This window comes from Prunus mume, linkage group LG3, assembly GCF_029339155.1.
Source record: "Prunus mume cultivar Tortuosa linkage group LG3, ASM2933915v1, whole genome shotgun sequence".
Classification (NCBI taxonomy): domain Eukaryota; kingdom Viridiplantae; phylum Streptophyta; class Magnoliopsida; order Rosales; family Rosaceae; genus Prunus; species Prunus mume.
The window spans coordinates 13,154,396-13,161,976 of NC_142700.1; the positions used below are offsets into that span (position 1 = coordinate 13,154,396).

A 7,581-nucleotide genomic window follows, 5' to 3' on the forward strand; every position below is an offset into this window, starting at 1 on the left:
CTAGAAACTGATCAAGTAGTCATTCCACATTCAACCGTACTATGTATAATTGATGTTGACTTGCTTGGAAATTTAAGTAACCCATTAAATTGCAGTTAATTTACAGCGACTATGACTTGAAAGAGGACCCAAGTTCAAATCCCCCTTCCCCGGTGATAACAAAAAGAAATTGCTAATTCACGGCATTACTATCTCACATCTTCGTTTTTGTCTCAATGAGCAGGAAAGTAAACCATAATTGCTGAACACCACACATTCTGCAGAGAGATTAAATCCTTAGTGATAAAAAGAAAAAGACAGGAAAGACAATTCCTTGCATTGACTAGGACCCAAGAAAACGAAGGGAGTCATTTTAATAGGCATAAAAGAATTTGAGACCAATTCTATTTCTTATAAATAGGAAAAACACAGCCATTGATTGCCATATTTGCACAGAATGGACAAGTTTTCAGCTTTTCTGTCCTTCATGGCCTTCGTTTTACTACTTAAACAAATTTTGATAGTTGAAGGAATTAGTGACACAACAAAGGATGATGGTTTCATGGGTATACTAGGTGCCATTGTGGATAACAGTTCTCGAATTGGCAAAGAAGAGAGCGTTGCGATGCAGATTGCGGTGGAGGATTTATTTAACAAAAACAATCAGCGTTTGGATTTGAAGATCAGAAACTCTCAAGGGGACCCCCTGCAGGCAGCTCTTGCAGGTACCTTTTTTTTCTTTTTCTCTTCACTGTTAAGCTGTGTTTTGAGCAGAATTTTGTGCACATAATATGACAACTCTCTCACAAAACATGTTTCAATGATGAAACCTTCACGCTTCCTTATTTAATCCCTTAGACTAAACAACAAATCTAGATCATGTATCCATTTTTCTTTCTTGAAAATATAAAACTGAAGAGGACAACATAAAATTTTACAGAGTGTAGTGTATTGTTCTATGACAAAGACAAGTCTTGGGGCAAGCCAACTTGAAAATTAAATTTGTTTTATCAGTTTATAAATAAATAAATAATTGCAATTTTAAATAAAATATTATGGTTTGTAAATTTATTTATTTTTTTGGTTCAACAAAAATATCATAAAAGCCAACCAGCAAAGGCCCAAAAGGGAGCCAAACCGTTTCACCACTTCTTGTGTTCGCCGGTGTTGAAAAATATAAGTCCCACCTCGAAAACTTGACTAAATAAAATATAAGATATAATGAATGGTTCCACTACTAATATCACTGTGGCCTTTTGTGATAAAACTCCACACCTACTGAGTTTTATAGGTGGTTATGTTGGGACAATATCAGTGTTCTAATAGTGGGCGTGACCGTCTTTCTAAAATTTAACATGGTATCAAGCAGGTTGATTGACTGGGCCTAAATTATTGGGAATTTACTCCTACTCTTTACCCAACATGTGGTGTTCACATGTTGGGCTTAAATGTTTACCTTTACCCAATACATGGTGCTTACGTGTTAGACTTGAATGTTTGACTCCAATGTGGACTTGGCTCCACCAGTGGCCCACTATGTGATGGTCCCACGTGAGGGGCGTACATCAGAAACTTGACTAAATAAAATAGAGTGCTGCTAAACGAACCCTAAAATTAACTGAGTCCCTCTCTACATCATCCAAAAGAATCAGACTTTAACATCTTTAATGCAAAACCGAGACCCTATATACAACAGGCTGTTATATCCCAGCAAGTTAGTCATTTTGGTATATTAGGGTAAATTAGTAATTCAATAAATAGTTTGGTCATAGGGTGTACTCCGTTAATTTTAGGGTTCGTTTAGCAGCATTCATAAAATATAACATATAATAAATGGTTCCACTACTAATATCACCGAGGCCTTTTGTGATAAAATCTCCCACCTACTGGGCTTTGTAGGTGGTTAAGTTGAAGAATACATCGGTATTGATAGTAGTGAGCCGTTTACCCGTCTCTCTGAAATTTAACAGCAGGAAGGTCTAGTGCAACTCTCCCTACTTTTGTGACACAAGTCTACTGAAGCACTATTGATTTCAAGCTCAGGATATCTAGTACGACAAAAAACTTATAAATTCAATTTTGACACATTTTTGTATGACATACTTGGAACTTAATGGTAATTTCTTAGTTGAACCATTCCGCTGCTAATCTTTACCATGTAGCAAGAAATACGAATACTCACCATAGTAGTATTGCTATTACTAATTCCAGGAAGTTGTGTATGCAAAAGCAAGAAATATAATGTTTAAATGCCATTACATTGATCAAATTGCAGCCAGAAGTCTTATCAATACGGATCAAGTGCAAGCAATTCTCGGTCCACAAACATGGGAAGAGGTGTCATTAGTCGCTGAGATTGGAAGTAAGAGACACATTCCTATTATGTCTTTAGCTGATGCAACTCCAGAGTGGGCAACAGAATTGTGCACCTTTCTAGTTCAAGCTTCACCAAACAAGTTAAAGCAAATGGAAGCAATAACAGCTATGGTTCAAATGTGGGAGTGGCATCAAGTCACCATAATCTACGAAGAAAAAGACTTTTCAGCTACAGCAGTTTTAAGCCATCTCTCTAATGCTCTTAAAGAAGTAGGCGCAGAAATTAGCCATTATGTAGCTCTCCCATCTTTAGCTTCATCATGGTCAGAGCATCTCGAGGGACTTAAGATCAGCCAAAATAGAATGTTTGTGGTCCACTTGTCCTTGCCATTGGCAATTGAGCTATTTGAGAAGGCAAAAAGAATGAAAATGATGGAAAAGGATTGTGTATGGATCATTACCGATCCCTTTGCAAGCCTTGTCCTTTCCTTGAATGCCTCTACCATCTCCTCAATGCAAGGAATTGTTGGAGTAAAGAGCTACATCCCCAAAAATGAACCCCATTTTCGGGATTTTCATGATAAATTTTTTCAGCGGTTTAGTTTAGAGTATCCTGAAGAGGAAAACCATGAACCAAGCATTTTTGCAGCGCAGGCTTATGATGCAGCATGGACTGTGGCTCTTGCAATGAGGGAGAAGAAGCAGGGAAGGCCGCAAATTTTATCAAACATTTTGCAAAGTGATTTTCATGGCTTAAGCGGGAAGGTTCAGTTTACCAACCAAAGATATCTCCAGCACATACATTTCAGATCATGAATGTGATGGGAGAGAGCTACATAGAACTTGGTTTCTGGTCAGATGGACTAGGTTTCTCGCAGACTATTGGTGAAAGTGCTAACTTTAGCTCTTCCATGAATGTCATGGGGCAAGTTTCTTGGCCGGGGGGAACTCGAGGTACGCCGAAAGGATGGAGTCCACCAACAAGTGCCAACCCACTGAAAATTGGTGTTCCAACCAGAGCATCATTCAAACAATATGTAGAAGTGGAAATGGAAAAAGATCACTTGGGAAATAACTTCTCTTTCTCTTATAAAGGACTTGCCATTGATGTATTTAAAGCCACTCTAGACGAATTGCCATTTGATTTGCCATACAACTTTTTTCCCTTCGATGGCACAATTGATGCTTTAGTTGAGCAAATTCATTTAAAGGTAAGAGGTTGATTGCTGACTATATTTATTGTCCAACAACTGATGCTAATCACAATTGCTTTTTTCAATTTTGAATGGATTGAAGCAGAAGTTTGATGCAGCCATTGGTTCTATAGCGATACGAGCCAACCGATATCAGCATGCAGAATTCACACCGCCTTACACTGAATCCGGACTGGTAATGATAGTACCCGTTCGTTCAAGAACACAAGAGAAAGCATGGTTAATCATAAAGCCTTTCACAAATGCCCTGTGGGTTTTAATAGGAGCCACAAGTATCTACAATGGCTTTGTTATATGGTTGATAGAGAGAAACCACTGCCCTGAACTCAAAGGCTCCATCTCAAATCAAGTAGGAACCTTGATTTGGTTAGCCTTCAGCACTCTTTTCTCCTTGAATAGTAAGAATAAAACTCATAGTTCTTTCATAGAATTCCTTCACAAGCTTTAACTTTAAAACTCATCTTCAAAAATCAAATAATCATCTACCTTTCAATGATTGAACAAAGGGAACAAGTTGAAAAGCAATCTGTCGCGGATCACAATGGTCGTGTGGCTGTTCATGTCGCTAGTTATCACGCAAACTTACACCGCTAAGCTCACTAGCTTGCTGACTCTGCCACAGCTTGAACCGACTGTGGTTGATGTTTTTGCATTGCAAAACAGCAATGCAATGGTTGGTTGTGCCGGAGCATCATATATTTCGAAATATCTGGAGGAAGTTTTGCACTTCCACCACAACAACATCAAGAACTTCTCCGGGGCTGATGAATACGCTCCAGCCCTCAGAAGCCAAGAAGTTGCGGCCCTTTTTCTTAACCTTCCTTTGGCCAAAGTGTTCCTTGCAGAAAACTGCAAAAGCTTCACCATGACTGGACCTACATACAATGTTGGGGGATTTGGATTTGTAAATTTTCTACCTTATTCTAAAGAAGCTTTTCTCATTTGGGCAACTACATTGCTGCAACAATATGCATGGTGGGATTTAATCATTTAATCAAAATTTTCTTGCTTTTTCTGCAGGCATTTCCAAGGGGATCTCAGTTGCTTCCCAGTGTAACTCAAGCAATGCTGAAGGTGTCCGAAAAAGGAACGCTACAAGACTTAGAACAAAAAATGCTTGCATCTCAGGAGTGCATGGACATGGATCCGGAGGAGGATGAATGTCTTAGTCTTAGTGTCAGCCCCAGTTATTTCTGGGTGTTGTTCCTTTTCACGGGAGGCACATCCTCCATGGCTCTTGCCATCTACATCTTTCGTGCTTATAATTCCAAGTGACCTTGTCAATGCCTGAACACAAGTGATGATGGCCTGTAGTGAAACACTGGGGGAATCAAAGGAGGCGGTTCTCAAGAAAAGTGAGCGATATTGATGAAACTACTCCTACAAATTCTCCCAATGCAACTGGCCTTGAATCCGGTTTAGTCTAGTCATTGTACATAGGGGCCATTGCCAATAAATTAAGCACAGCGGCAGTTAGGCGCTAATTGGTTAGCAATTTAATACACCTTAATTATCAGTTGGACTTACTGCGCAGTGTAATTTCATGATTGGAACAGTTCATTTTTGAAGTCCTAATCTTAACACAGGGTTTCTTTTATTACCAAATTATAATGTGTGTACATACATAGCACGAAAACACTCCATCAAGCCGAATTGTAGGAACTGTCAGACAGGTGGACATGCCTCGGACACGGGATTGGACACGGGTCAACGGTCAAGACACTTTTGGACATGGGTCAATGGAAGTCAAGACACGGCAGGGACCCATTTGAAAATTTAAAATAAAAACTGGGGTCAAAACGTAATTATTGAAACATTTGTGGACATATTTGAAATATAATTTTTAAATGAGCTAAAGATGTAAATTGAAAAAGTGGGCTAAACCTATCTAAGGTCATAATCAAAATGACACAAATGCCCTAAAAAGAGTGGGATTGCCCAAAATCAAAACGACTTCGTACCTTAAAGTTTATGTCATATCTTATATTGAATGAGACAAGATAGCTAGGTAAGCGAAGAGATTTCAAATAGATTTTGCGGAAAATTTTCCCAACATGCTTTCGTTATTCAAGGACGCTATTTGATATTTTCCTTGCCATTTAAACCAGGAAGTTTTTCAATCTGAAAAAACAGAAGCAAACTAGAGAGAAAACATAAGCAAAAGTCAATCAAATATGGAGTTCCCTACAATTCTTGAAGCCTCCACATATTTGAATTTATCTCTTGCTTCTCCTTCAAACCAAGAAACAACATGTGAAAATGTTGTGTTTCCACACTCCAATTTTCACACCAATTCTACCTCTATGCAAGCTGCAAAAATACACAATGAAATCCCAGCAACTATGAACATGCTTACACTATATGGGAATTTGGTAATGGCAAGGAGGTTTGACAAGACTGCAGTGGACGTAACCAATTTTTTCAGTGCTTACTGTGCTGCTTCGATAGCAAATGTAGGATTGCGTTTGTTAGCGAGGAACAAAAAGTGTGCCTTATTGACTGCTCTAGTCGCAACCTTGAAGGCTGAAGTTGCTAAATTGCATAGGCAACTCGAGCAATCGAATCGACATATAGAAGCACTAGAAAAGAAAAATCGAGACTATGCTAAACTGGTGAAGGTCTTACAAACTCGTGTATCAAGAAGAAACAGATAAGGATTTGAGATGAAGAGAAAAAGTCTCCCTTTTGAAAGTCTGTATTAATAAATTCTAGTTTTATGTTTGTGGGGATGGATTTGATGCTATGAACATGAAACATGTGGGATTATGACATTAAAGTATTGAGTAATGGGGGAATTATTTTTTTAAAATATATATAACTTGTAAGTATATTCGAATTTATTATTATTTTAATTGTTGTGTCCTAATTTTTTAGAGTTTCCATGTTGTCATATTGCTTTTCCATGTCCCTGTGTCCATGTCTGTACAACATAGTATATATACACACTGTTAGTATTGATTTTGTGATTGACATTCCTTAGATTCCAAATAGACTAGTATAGATGGTAAATTAGTTGTGACAGAAGAGCAATGGTGGTTGTCTAAATTCCAAGATATGATTTGAAGGCACATATGCCAACCAATGATCTCCGAGGTAAATTCTTCATTCAACCATGTATCCTAATTATGATATTTCAAGAATTATTTCAAACTCACAATCTGATTAACATTATTATTAAGAAGACTTTTTATTTAAAGAAGGATTGATTTAACTTATAATCTGCTTTCTAGTTTTGAATATTAAAAGTCTTCTTTGATTGGAAATCAATTAGTCTGATTTTGAAATTAATCTTTTTTATTAGGAGCTAATTGATCTTGTTTCCAGTTTTGAACACCATTATAAAAGGAAGCTTGGTTTCATTCTTCAGTACAACTTTTGACTACTAGAGTTTTCCTGAGTTTTCATATAAACAAAAGAAAGTTGTTGTGCTTTGTTTTTCATAAGGATAAATCATCAAGAGTAAGATTATCTTAGTGATTTGTCTTTGCATTCATTTGCGTAAGTTACAAGGTTCTCATACCTTCGGTGAGCTTGGATCGATCGCGTCTGTAAGAGCAAATATTTTCGTCTCCAATTATAGCACACCACATGGAAAAGAAAAATATCCCTTAAGAATTAATTGAACCAATTTATTTGGTCAATTAATTAATAGGGATAATATCTTAATTATATGATATTATCTTTATTTAATAAGATAATATCATTAATTTAGATATTATCCTAATAAGGAGATATAATCATCATCAAATTAGGAGATTTGGATCCCAATCAAATCCATAATGGACTCAATCTCTACAATTTGGAGAAAGAGTAAACTCCTTCATAATAAGAGTTTTATAAATAGATGGCTTCATTCATCATTCAAAGTACATCTAAACCTACTTGGAAAACCCGAGAAAACCCTAGCGACCAGCGATGCCATCACCACCGCCGGCCACACATCTCTCCTCTCTCCATATATTACATATACGGCTCTGGCCACCCGGTTCTCACCCTAGAGAAAGCTCCGTACCCTTTTTTAGCTATTGTTTCACCTAGATTCAATCGAACTAACTTAGGCATCCGAGAGTCT

The 7,581-nt window shown here is 37.4% G+C and overlaps 1 pseudogene across 1 annotated transcript; it reads left to right on the plus strand.

Annotated features, from left to right (window-relative positions):
• The first annotated feature begins 412 nt into the window (after positions 1–412).
• LOC103326044 (glutamate receptor 2.1-like) lies at positions 413–5,114 on the plus strand (annotated as a pseudogene). Its single transcript, XR_016124972.1, has 5 exons — positions 413–704; positions 2,255–3,506; positions 3,595–3,907; positions 4,016–4,413; positions 4,530–5,114. The product of XR_016124972.1 is annotated as a glutamate receptor 2.1-like (transcript).
• Positions 5,115–7,581: the final 2,467 nt, after the last annotated feature.